General features: G+C 38.6%; 1 protein-coding gene across 1 annotated transcript in view; it reads right to left on the bottom strand.

The window, feature by feature from the left end:
- Positions 1–13,969, bottom strand: part of LOC145510351 (olfactory receptor-like protein OLF4) — a 35,633-nt gene extending 21,664 nt beyond the window's left edge. Inside the window, exon 1 of the mRNA XM_081501264.1 lies at positions 13,802–13,969. The gene's annotated coding sequence lies outside the window, so the exon portion shown is untranslated. The remainder of the gene's footprint in view (positions 1–13,801) is intronic.

Genomic DNA, 13,969 nt, shown 5'->3' on the forward strand with positions numbered 1-13,969 from the left:
AGCCACCTGGAAAGTCCATCACTGGCCAAAAGATTAATAATTAAGTTATTGTTCCAAGTGGAGTCCACACAGAAAGACAAACATGCAAAAATAGGTTTTTATAAGATGATGTTAGAGTTGGTCTTAAGTATTATGAACAAAATATTGTTATACATTAATTATTAGCAAAATATGTCTCTTTTGGACAGTTCATCTACTCACTGAAGTACAGAATATCAGTTTCCAGTTGGGAGGTGTGTCATTGAGCTGAAAGGCAACAAGCATGTTTTGATTTTTATTAAATTATTTTTTGTTTCTGTTTGAAAATTTCCAGTGTTTCCAGAAAATATGATTCTTTAAATTTCTCTGAATGAAACATCTCTTCCTATTCAAAATTTTGTCACAACCCCTAAGAGTGTAGAGAATGAACAATATCAATATCCATTATATGCCACCCTTGTAAGCAAAGGATGACCCACTAGTAAGTTTGGATTCCTGTTTGGAGATGTGATTCAGGGTCACAGGTGTTGTACTAACATCCATGTCCTTCCAGCCTGTCCATGGGACCTCAAAGAGACTTCAGTGGAGTCACTTATCAATACAGTTATAGAAATTAAACTGAAATAGCAGAATAATCATGAATATTACCTTCAAATATCAGAACAAAAACTAGAACAAGTATATTCAGATTATTACAACTGTCATCACACCTGTCCAATTTGATCATTGTGTCAGTTAGTTTTTGCTGCTACATAAATGTGGACGAGACAAGAAGAAAGTTGGTGTGAGAGAGAGATTTGACAATATTGTGCTGCTGGCTTGGAAATGGAGGATGAGTCTTGAGTAAAAGAATGCAAGTGTTCTTTACAATCTGTAATAGGAGATGAAATGCATTCTCCAGTGGAGCATCTTGCAAATGAGGATGTGCCTTAAGGGGACTTGGTGCCTTTCTGCTCAAAGCTCCAGGAAATCTGCTTCAGAACTGTGAGCAGTTCCAGGTGGGCCACTCAGAGGACAAGAGGCTATGTGGAGCAGAGTCTGACAGCCCCATTTAAGGCCCATTTAATCATGACCATTCTGTTATTCAAGCTTATTTCATAAACCTGTATTATTAAAGTGTAAGCCTACTAAGTTTTCCCTGCTGATAACCAAGGGTCTTAATAAGAAAAAGTCTGTTTGAAAAAAAAAGTTGGTGACATTGAATCACATATTGGGGAGGAATCAACCGCTCTTGTGAATCACTCTTCAACGATTGAACAGATCCCCAATTGTAAAGAGGACACATAATGGATGATATTTAAAATATACATACTGAGAGGGTAACAGGCAAGGCCAGGGGGGGTCTCCAAATAGAGGAATAGGTGAAGTGTCAGACATTTTTTTATCTTTCCCTTAAGCGGCAAGAGGAAACAAACTGCAAGTGTCAGATTTTTTCCCTTCTCTATACAAAATTAAAAGGAGGTTTCTCCCAGAATTGAAAGAGATGCGTGTACCCCAATGTTCATCGCAGCACTGTTTACAATAGCCAGGACATGGAAGCAACCTAGATGTCCATCAGCAGACGAATGGATAAGGAAGCTGTGGTACATATACACAATGGAATATTACTCAGCCATTAAAAAAATACATTTGAATCGGTTCTACTGAGATGGATGAAACTGGAGCCCATTATACAGAGTGAAGTAAGCCAGAAAGAAAAACAACAATACAGTATACTAATGCATATATGGAATTTGAAAGATGGTAACGATAACCCTATATGCGAGACAGAATAAGAGACACAGATGCATAGAACAGTCTTATGGACTCTGAGGGAGAAGGTGAGGGTGGGACGTTCTGGGAGAATAGCATTGAAACATGTATATTATCATATGTGAAACAGAACACCATTCCATGTTCGATGCATGAGACAAAGGCTCAGGGCTGGGGCAATGGGATGACCCAGAGGGATGGGATGGGGAGGGAGATGGGTGGGGGGTCCAGGAAGGGGAACACATGTAAACCCATGGCTGATTCATGTCAATGTATGGCAAAAACTATTACAATATTGTAAAGTAATTAGCCCCCAACTAAAATAAATAAATTTATAAAAAAAAAAAAGGAGGTTTCTCTTAAAATTCTGTGTTGCCATAACGATACCTGGTTCCACCTGAACGTAACTTTTCTCAAACCTTGAGCTAACCAATGCGTTTTTCTTATGGATATGTTTTCTTAAGCTGTGTTAATGAAACTATGTATTTGCTTTGGAATTTGCCTTTCTTCAAAATGGTTCCACCTAAGACTAACTTTTTTCTTTTCTCAAATCTTGGGCTGGTAATAGCTCAACAAACCAGTATTCATATCAATTGTTTTATGGCTGGGGATGACACATCTCATGCCATCCTATCTCAGAAATGCACATTGTGGGAGAAAAGTGAAAGTGAAGTCAGTTGTGTTCGACTCTTTGCGACCCCATGAACTATAGCCTGCTAGGCCTCTCCATCCATGGAATTTTCCAGGCAAGAGTCCTGGAGTGGGTTGCCATTTCCTTCTCCAGTGGATCTTCCCAACCCAGGGATCGAACCCTAGTCTCCCGCATTGCAGGCAGATGCTTTACCTTCTGAGCCACCAGGGAAGTTCTATGGGAGAGGGCCCTGGTGAAACTCCCTCAGCCTTGAAGTGTCTCTCTTATCTGAATAATGGCCTTCTAACAGACATAAAACAGCTTGCTAAAACTAGCAAGAGGGGCACTCTTTCTGCCCTCTTCTGATCTATGTCAGAAATTTCTTCTATCTCTTTTATACTTTAATAAAACTTTGTCACACAAAAGCTCTGAGTAATCGAGCCTTGTCACTGGCCCCAGATTGAATTCCTCTCCTCCAGAGGCCAAGAATCCTGGTGTCTTTCATGGCCCAACAATAACTTTTCAATACATTGCTCCTTTTATTATTGTGACAAAATTTAGAAAAGACAGAATTTATGCATCCAATATAGGAGCACCTCAAAACATAAGACAAATGTTAACAATCATAAAAGCGGAAATTGACAGTACCACGATAACAGTGGAGGACTTTAACACCTGACTTACACCAAAGGACAGACCATCTAGATAGAAAATAATAAGGAAACACAAGTTTTACATGACACAATAGACCAGATAGGTTTAATTGATATTTAACAGACATTTCACCTGCAAGAGGCAGAATACACTTTCTTCTCAAGTGCACTTGGAACATTCTCCAGCATAGACATATCTTAGGTCTCAAATCAAGCGTTAGAAATTTTAAGAAAATTGAAATCTTATCAAAAGTCTTTGCTGATCACAATTCTGAGATTAGAAATCAATTACAGGAAAAAACTGTAAAAAACACAAACCCATGGACACTCAGCTACACTGCTAAATAACCAAGAAATCACTGAAGAAACTAAAGAGGACATTCAAAAATACCTAGAAGCAAATGACAATGAAAGCCCAAAACCATGGGATGCACCAAGGGCAATTCTAAAAGGGAAGTTTATAGCAGTCCAATCTCACCTCAAGAAACAAGAGGAATCTCCAGTAAACGATCTAACTTTATACCTAAAGCAACTAGAAAAAGTAGAAAAAAAGAAAACCCAAAGTCATTAGAAGGAAATAAACAATAAAGATCAGAGTAGAAATAAATGTAATAGAAATGAAGAAAACAAAGGTAAAGATCAATAATGTAGAAAAAGCTTTTGATAAAATTCAACACCCATTTGTGATGAAAAACTCTCCAGAAAGTGGGCATAGAGGGAACAAACCTCAACATAATAAAGGTCATATACAACAAACCCACTGCAAACATTTTCAATGGTGAAAAACTAAAAGCATTTCCCCTAACATTAGGTAAAAGACAAGAATGTACATTTTCACCATTATTATTTAACATAGTCTGGAAGTCCTGGCCATGGCAATCAGAGAAGAAAAAAAAATTGAAAAGTACAAATTGTAAAAGAGAAGTAAAACTGAGATTATTTGTATATGATGTGTTATTATACATAGAAAATCCTAGAGATGCCACTAGAAAACTACTGGAGCTAATCAATGAATCTGGTAAAAATACAGGATACAAAATTAATGCACAGAGATTTCTTGAACTCCTATACACTAACAACAAAAGAGCAGAAAGAGAAATTAAAGAAACAATATCATTTCCCATTGAAACAAAAAGAATAAAATACCTAGGAAAAAATTCCTAACCTAAGGAAGCAAAGACCTATATAATCAAAAAACTATAAAATACTGATGAAAGAAACCAAAGATGATACAAACATGGAGAAATATACCATGTCCTTGGGTTAGAAGAATCAATATTGTGAAAAGGAATATACTATCCAAAGCAATCTACAGATTCAGTGCAGCAACTCCTATCAAATTTCAATGGCATTCTTCACAGAATTAGAACAAAAAAATCGTACAATTTGTATGGAAACACAGAAGACCCCAAAGAGCCAAAGCAATTTTGAGAAAGAAAAATGGAACTGGAGGAATCAGTCTCCCTGACTTCAAGCTATACAAAGGTACAGTAATCAAGATGGTATGGCAGTTGAACAAAAAAAGAAATGTAGACCAACCGTACAGGATGGAAAGTCCAAAGACAAACCCATGTACAAAGATAAACCCATAGGTCACTTAATCTATGACAAAGGAGTCAGGAACATACAATAGAGAAAAGACAGCCTCTTCAATAAGTGGTGCTGGGAAATCTGGACAGTTATATGTATAAGAATAATTAGAACAATTTCTAACACCATATACAGAAATAAACTCCAAATGGATTAAAGACCTAAAGACCAGACACTATAAACTTAGAAGAAAACATAGACAGAACGCTCTTTGACACAAACCACAGCAAAATCTTCTTTTGATTTACCTCCTAATCAAATTAAAAACAAAAATAAACAAATAGGACCTAAGTAAATTTAAAAGTTTTTGCACACCAAAAGAAATCATAAACAAGATGAAAATATAACCTCCAACTTTCTCTCGATGGGAAAAGATGTTTGCAAACAAAGTAATGGAAAAATGATTAACCTTCAAACTATACAAACAGTCCATGAAACTCAGTATCAAAAAAGGAAACAACTCAAGCAAAAAATGGGTGGAAGACCGAGATAGATTTCTCTTCAAAGAAGACATACAGCTGGCCAAGAGGCACATGAAAAAAATGGTCAAGACCATTAATTATTAGAGAAACGCAAATCGAAGCTACAATGAAGTAGTATCACTTCACACCAGTCAGAATGACCATCTTCAAAATATCTACAAACAACAAATGCTGAAGAGGGTGTGGAGAAAAGGGAACCTCCTTCCACTGTTGGTGGGAATATAAATTGATACAGCCACTGTGTAGAACAGTAGGGAAGTTCCTTAAAAAACTAAAAAGAGAACTAGCATATAATATAACAATCCCACTACTGGACATATATCCGGAGAAAGCCATAATTCAAAAAACACATGTACCACAACGTTCATTGCATCACTATTTCAATAGTCAGGACATGGAAGCAACCTAGGTGTCCATTGACCGATGAATGGATAAAGCAGATGTGGCACATGAATACAATGGGATATTACTCAGCCATAAAAAAGAATGAAGTTGAATCACTTGTAAGTGACGTGGACGAACAGAGTGAAGTCATACAGAGTGAAGTAATCAAAATATAAAAACAAATATGTATTAATACTTATATGGGGGCTTCCCTGGTGGCTCAGTGGTAAAGAATCCACTTGTCAATGTAGGAGAGATGGGTTTGATCCCTGGGTTGGGAAGATCCCCTGAAGGAGGAAATAGCAACCCACTCCAGTATTGTTGCCTGGGAAATCCCATGGAAGAGGAGCCTGGTGGCCCACAGTCCATGGGGTCGCAAAAGAGCTGGACACAATTTAGCAACTAAACAGCAACGCACATATATGTAATCTAGAAAATGTTACTGTGAACCTACTTGCAGGGTAAGAAAGAGATGCAGATGTAGAGAACAGACTTGTGGACCCTGAGGGAGAAGAAAGGGTGGGAAGAATTGAGAGTAGCATTGACATATATATGTTATCATGTGTAAAATATCTAGTGGAAAGCTGCTTTATAACACAGGGAGTTCAGCTTGGTGCTCTGTGATCACCTAGAGGGGTTGAAATGGGAAGGATGTGGGTAAGTTCAAGAAGGAGGGGATATATGTATAGTAGATTCACATTGTTATACAGCAGAAACTAACACAACATTGTAAAGTGATTATACTCCAACTAAAAAAGTAACAACAGTAAGCACACACACAAAAAGACAGAGAGATTACATGTAGAGTAATGAAAGATTCACGTATAGGCAAGTACTGGAAGTTTTCAAGCAGGAATAGCAAGATAATCCAATACAAACCCATAAGATAAGCCATCAACTCCTTCATTCCAATATATAAAATCCATTTCACATGAATGTTGATCTTCCATAATATGAACAGTAGATGTACAGCTTGAAAAAGAAATATTTTGGACAATAGTGTAAAGTATATTTTAAAATTCTTCATTATGTTTCACATATTTATTGACAAACTACTCAAATTTGAGTTACTTTCAGAATCTACATGAAGACAGGTATTCAATAATCTATTTTTGCCAGTGGCTGTGGCTGTGGTAGGCATTATGGACACAGAGTTGAAGAACACAATGGGATCTTAATGAGGAGAATAAAACTCATTGAACATATGCATGTGATACAGATATAGAGGAATATTACTCATCCATAAAAGAATAAAATAATGACATTCACAGCAGCATGGATTGACCTAAAGATTATCACACTAAGACAAAGAAAATATCACATGGTATCATTTATAAGTAGAATCTGAAACAATGATATAAATGAACATATGTACCAAACAGAAATATACCACAGATAGAAAACAAACTTATAATTACCAAAGAAAAATGGTAGGGGGTGGAATAATTTAGGAGTTTGGGATTAACATATCCACACTACTATATATAAAATAGATGACAAATAGAGATGTACTATATACCACAGGGAATTATACTCAGTGCTTTGTAATAAAGTGCAAGGGAAAAAAATAACCTGAAAATTTTATGTGTATGTATAACTGAGTCACTTTGCTGTATATCTGAAACTAACAACGTTGTAAACTACTCTTCTTCAATTAAAAAAATAAATCCCATTTGTTTATTTTTGCTTTTATTTCCAATATTCTGGGAGGTGGGTCATGGAGGATCCTGCTGTGATTTATGTCGGAGAGTGTTTTGCCTATGTTTTCCTCTAGGAATTTTATAGTTTCTGGTCTTACGTTTAGATCTTTAATCCATTTTGAGTTTATTTTTGTGTACGGTGTTAGGAAGTGTTCTAGTTTCATTCTTTTACAAGTGGTTGACCAGTTTTCCCAGCACCACTTGTTAAAGAGATTGTCTTTTCTCCATTGTATATTCTTGCCTCCTTTGTCGAAGATAAGGTGTCCATATGTGCGTGGGTTTATCTCTGGGCTTTCTATTTTGTTCCATTGATCTATATTTCTATCTTTGTGCCAGTACCATACTGTCTTGATGACTGTGGCTTTGTAGTAGAGCCTGAAGTCAGGCAGGTTGATTCCTCCAGTTCCATTCTTCTTCCTCAAGATTGCTTTGGCTATTCGAGGTTTCTTATATTTCCATACAAATTGTGAGATGATTTGTTCTAGTTCTGTGAAAAATACCATTGGTAGCTTGATAGGGATTGCATTGAATCTGTAGATTGCTTTGGGTAGAATACTCATTTTCACTATATTAATTCTTCCAATCCATGAACACGGTATATTTCTCCATCTGTTTGTGTCCTCTTTGATTTCTTTCATCAGTGTTTTATAGTTTTCTATATATAAGTCTTTTGTTTCTTTAGGTAGATATATTCCTAAGTATTTTATTCTTTTTGATGCAATGGTGAATGGTATTGTTTCCTTAATTTCTCTTTCTGTTTTCTCATTATTGGAGTATAGGAATGCAAGGGATTTCTGTGTGTTAATTTTATATCCTGCAACTTTACTATATTCATTGATCAACTCTAGTAATTTTCTAGTAGAGTCTTTAGGGTTTTCTATGTAGAGGATCATGTCATCTGCAAACAGTGAGAGTTTTACTTCTTCTTTTCCTATCTGTATTCCTTTTATTTCTTTTTCAGCTCTGATTGCTGTGGCCAAAACTTCCAAAACTATGTTGAATAGTAGTGGTGAAAGTGGGCATCCTTGCCTTGTTCCTGACTTTAGGGGAAATGCTTTCAATTTTTCACCATTGAGGATAATGTTTGCTGTGGGTTTGTCATATATAGCTTTTATTATGTTGAGATATGTTCCTTCTATTCCTGCTTTCTGGAGGGTTTTAATCATAAATGGATGCTGAATTTTGTCAAAGGCTTTTTCTGCATCTATTGAGATAACCATATGGTTTTTTTCTTTCAATTTGTTAATGTGGTGTATTACATTGATTGATTTGCGGATGTTAAAAAAACCTTGCATTCCTGGGATAAAGCCCACTTGGTCATGATGTATGATCTTTTTAATATGATGTTGGATTCTGTTTGCTAGAATTTTATTAAGGATTTTTGCATCTATGTTCATCAGTGATATTGGCCTGTAGTTTTCCTTTTTTGTGACATCTTTGTCTAGTTTTGGAATTAGGGTGATGGTGGCCTCATAGAATGAGTTTGGAAGTTTACCATCTTCTGCAATTTTCTGGAAGAGTTTGAGTAGGATAGGTGTTAGCTCTTCTCTAAATTTTTGGTAGAATTCCGCTGTGAAGCCGTCTGGTCCTGGGCTTTTGTTTGCTGGAAGATTTCTGATTACAGTTTCGATTTCCGTGCTTGTGATGGGTCTGTTAAGATCTTCTATTTCTTCCTGGTTCAGTTTTGGAAAGTTATACTTTTCTAAGAATTTGTCCATTTCTTCCAAGTTGTCCATTTTATTGGCATATAGCTGTTGGTAGTAGTCTCTTATGATCCTTTGTATTTCTGTGGAATCTGTTGTGATCTCTCCATTTTCATTTCTAATTTTGTTGATCTGATTCTTCTCCCTTTGTTTCTGGATGAGTCTGGCTAATGGCTTATCAATTTTGTTTATCTTCTCGAAAAACCAGCTTTTAGTTTTGTTGATTTTTGCTATGGTCTCTTTTGTTTCTTTTGCATTTATTTCTGCTCTAATTTTTAAGATTTCTTTCCTTCTACTGACCCTGGGGTTTTTCATTTCTTCCTTCTCTAGTTGCTTTAGGTGTAGAGTTAGTTGATTTATTTGATTTTTTTCTTGTTTCTTGAGGTACGCCTGTATTGCTATGAACCTTCCCCTTAGTATTGCTTTTACAGTGTCCCATAGGTTTTGGGTTGTTGTGTTTTCATTTTCATTCGTTTCTATGCATAATTTTATTTCTTTTTTGATTTCTTTTGTGATTTGTTGGTTATTCAGAAGCGTGTTGTTTAGCCTCCATATGTTGGAACTTTTAATAGTTTTTTTCCTGTAATTGAGGTCTAATCTTACTGCATTGTGGTCAGAGAAAATGGCTGGGATGATTTCAATTTTTTTGAATTTACCAAGGCTAGATTTATGGCCCAGGATGTGATCTATCCTGGAGAAAGTTCCATGTGCACTTGAGAAAAAGGTAAAATTGATTGTTTTGGGGTGGAAACTCCTGTAAATATCAATTAAATCTAATTTGTCTATTGTATCATTTAAAGTTTGTGTTTCCTTGTTAATTTTCTGTTTAGTTGATCTATCCATATGCGTGAGTGGAGTATTAAAGTCTCCCACTATTATTGTGTTATTGTTAATTTCCCCTTTCATACTTGTTAGTATTTGCCTTATATATTGTGGTGCTCCTATGTTGGGTGCATATATATTTATGATTGTTACATCTTCTTCTTGAATTGATCCTTTGATCTTTATGTAGTGTCCTTCTTTGTCCCTTTTCACATCCTTTATTTTAAAGTCTATTTTATCTGAAATGAGTATTGCGACTCCTGCTTTCTTTTGGTCTCCGTTTGCATGGAATATGTTTTTCCATCCTTTCACTTTCAGCCTGTGTGTGTCCCTAGTTTTGAGGTGGGTCTCTTGTAGACAGCATATATAGGGGTCTTGTTTTTGTATCCATTCAGCAACCCTTTGCCTTTTGGTTGGGGCATTCAACCCATTTACATTTAAGGTAATTATTGATAAGTATGATCCCGTTGCCATTTACTTTGTTGTTTTGAGTTCGTGTTGAAACATCCTTTCTGTGTTTCCTGTTTAGAGAAGATCCTTTAGCATTTGCTGGAGAGCTGGTTTGGTGGTGCTGAATTCCCTCAGCTCTTGCTTGTCTGTAAAGCTTTTGAATTCTCCTTCATATCTGAATGAGATCCTTGCTGGGTACAGTAATCTGGGTTGTAGATTATTCTCTTTCATTACTTTAAGTATGTCCTGCCATTCCCTTCTAGCCTGAAGGGTTTCTATTGAAAGATCAGCTGTTATCCTTATGGGGATCCCCTTGTGTGTTATTTGTTGTTTTTCCCTTGCTGCTTTTAATATTTGTTCTTTGTGTTTGATCTTTGTTAATTTGATTAATATGTGTCTTGGGGTGTTTCGCCTTGGGTTTATCCTGTTTGGAACTCTCTGGGTTTCTTGGACTTCTGTGACTATTTCTTTCCTCAATTTAGGGAAATTCTCAACTATTATCTCCTCGAGTATTTTTTCATGACCTTTCCTTTTATCTTCTTCTTCTGGGACTCCTATGATTCGAATGTTGGGGCGTTTCATATTGTCCCAGAGGTCCCGGAGGTTTTCCTCATTTCTTTTGATTCTTTTTTCTTTTTTCCTCTCTGCTTCGTTTATTTCCATCATTCTATCTTCTACCTCACTTATCCTATCTTCTGCCTCCGTTATTCTACTGTTGGTTCCCTCCAGAGTGTCTTTTATCTCCTTTATTTCATTATTCATTCTATATTGATTCCTTTTTATTTCTTCTAAGTCCTTGATAAACATTTCTTGCATCTTCTCAATTTTTGTCTCCAGGCTATTTATCTGTAACTCCATTTTGCTTTCAAGATTTTGGATCATTTTTATTATCCTTATTCTAAATTCTTTTTCGGATAGATTCCCTATCTCCTCCTCTTTTGTTTGGCTTTGTGGGCATTTCTCATTTTCCTTTACTTGCTGAGTATTTCTCTGCCTTTTCATCTTGTTTAGATTGCTGTGTTAGGCGTGGCCCTTCTGTATTCTGGTAGTATGAAGTTCCTCTTTGTTGTGGAGGTTCCTCACTGCGGTTGGGGTTGGACAGGTGGCTTGTCAAGGCTTCCTGGTTGGGGGAGCTTGTGTCGGTGTTCTGGTGGGTGGAGCTGGATTTCTGCTCTCTAGAGTGTAATGGAGTGACCAGTATTAATTTTTGAGATGTCTATGGTTTTGGTGTGCCTCTGGGCAGCCTGTATATTGATGCTCAGGTCTATGTTCCTGCGTTGCTGGAGAAATTGCGTGGTATGTCTTGCTCTGGAACTTATTGTCTCTTGGGTGGAGCTTGGTTTCAGTGAATTTATGGAGGCTATTGGATGGTCTCTTATTAATTAATGTTTCCCCTGGCTTTCAGTCTTATTCTTGCAGTAGCCTCAAGACTTCTCCTTCCATACAGCCTCAATAATAAAACTTTTAGTTTAATGGTGAAAAGATTCTCCACAGTGAGGGATACCCAGAAAGGTTCACTGAGTTACATGGAGAGATGAGGGGGGGGGTGGGTTGAGGTGACCAGGAGGGGAAGAGGGGAATTCAAATGTGGAGAGAGCAATCTAGCCAGTAAGCACTTCCGTCTGTGCTTTCCACAGTTTGGAACCCTCAGAGTGATTCACAGAGATACATAGAGAGGGGGGAGGAAGGTAACAGAGGTGAGCATGAGTAGAAAGGGAGGAATTAAGAGGGGAGAGAGAGATCTGGGCAGTATCCTGTTCCTGAAGTGTTCTCCGGTACCCAGAACACCCTCAGAGATTCACAGAATTGGGTTGAGAAGAGAAGGAGGAGGGTGGGAGATAGAGGTTCCCTGAGGGAGAAGAAAGAGCATCAATAGGGGGAGAGAGTGATCAGGCCAGTGATCACACTCCTGAGTAAAAATGGGTCCTAAAGATTGGGTTCTTAAATGTACAAAGTTGATATCAAATATATAAAACAAAGATTAAAAATCTAGAGTAGAGGTTAGACTCTTATAAAACTTACAATCTAAAAAAAAAAAAAAAGGAAACAGTGTAAAAAGAAAAAAAACAGTAAAACAGTAAAAAAAGAAACAGTAAAAAAAATGTAGAACAGGAAAAAAACATTAAAAAAAGAAAACACAAAAGGTATAAGATATATGTATGTAGTTTGCTTCAAAAATAGGGTTTTTTTTTTTTGCAAGTTAATAGTGGGTTATGAAAATGAAAGTTAAAGGTGTAATAGTGGACTTGAAGAAAAAGGAAAGAAGAGAAAAAAAAAATTTTTTTTAATTAAAAAAAAAATTAAAAAAAAAAAATAATAGTAAAAAATATATATATCCCGGACTTTCTCTGGAGCTGTTGTGAGCAGTGTGGGATCTGCTCAGTTTCAGATAGATCCTTATTCCTGCTTATACTTTTCAAGATCTATAGGTCCTTTTCAATGCAGTCGGTATTAACTACAGGGATCTTAATCTGTTGGCCTGTCCCTTCCAAAGCGCTTCCCTCTGTTTATTTGGCTTCTGTTTGGAGATCTCTTCAGTATCTAATTTCCGCCCTGCAACAAAGCGGTGGAGGTGATCTCTTTAGGTTCGCTTGTTCAATCGTGCTGTGGGGAGGAAGGAACACTGCAATTCTGGCGTGTGTGTGGTAAGCTCGCAATGTCTCGTCCGCACTGGGTTCGCCCCCGCTCACGGCGTGTGCGCTTTCCCCGTCTACCCTGCTCAGGCTTCAGGTTACTCGGCCGGGGAGCGGGCCCTGAGCTGCGTGCACTTCCCAGGTCTAAGCCGCTCAGGTTCAGGCTCCTGGTTACTCCACAAAGGCGCAGACTCGGTTTCGCCCGCGGCTTGTGCCGTTCCCGGTGGGAGCTGCCCAGGCTGCCAGGAGTTTGGCGAGGGCGCTCTCCCCTGTTGGGGCGGTGCGGCTTATCACCTCCCTGGACCCCGCCTCGGTTTACGGGCGCGCCCGGCTCCGGTGTGCTTTGTGTCGGTTCTGGGGAGCTGGTCTCTGGCTGCGACCCTCCCGGCGGCTGGCGACCCTCCGGGATCTCAGGCAGTCTTTGCTTAGAAACTGGGAGCCTGTTTGCAGTTTGGTAGGGGGTGCCCTCTCTGGAGCCGAGTTTGCCCCTTTCCGGCTCTGGTGGGCCCCGCCTGCCCGCTGTGTCCGGCGGGGGATGGGGCGGTCCGCAGCCGGCTAGCTCTCCTCTGGTATTGCTCAGTCCTTTGTTCTGTGAGCGGGCCGGCAGTTCCTTAGAGTTGGGCTTTTCGCGGGATAGTTCTCTCTCTCTCTCGCTGTCCCACAGTTTAGGTTACTATCTCACGTTAGCTCCCTCAGATTGCCCTCGGGGCACTCGGGCCCGGTCCTTACCCTAGGCAATGCCGCCCGCTCCTCTCCGTTCAGCCCCCACTTGCTGGTGGCGGATGATGCGAGCGTCTGGGGTTCTTTGCTGGGAGTTGCTTTAGGCACGTAATCTGTGGATTTTATTTATTTTTTCCTCCCAGTTACGTTGCCCTCCGAGATAAAAAATCCTCCCCCACACCCGCCGGTGAGAGGGTTTCCTGGTGCTTGGAAATTCCTCCTCTTTTACGACTCCCTCCCCGGGACGGGTCTCCATCCCTAACTCTTTTGTCTCTCTTTTTATCTTTTATAATTTCTCCTACCTCTTTTGAAGATAATGCGCAGTTTTTGTGGAAGCCTGACGTCCTCAGCCAGCCTTCAGAAGTAGTTTTGTGAAGTTTGGTCAGCGTTCAGATGTTCTTTCGATAAATTTGTGGAGGAGAGAGTGGTCTCCCCGTCCTATTCCTCCGCCATCTTCAATGTCTCTCTCC

This window comes from Giraffa tippelskirchi, chromosome 6 (assembly GCF_054371585.1).
Source record: "Giraffa tippelskirchi isolate mGirTip1 chromosome 6, T2T-mGirTip1v1.2.pri, whole genome shotgun sequence".
NCBI classification, from domain to species: Eukaryota; Metazoa; Chordata; class Mammalia; order Artiodactyla; family Giraffidae; genus Giraffa; species Giraffa tippelskirchi.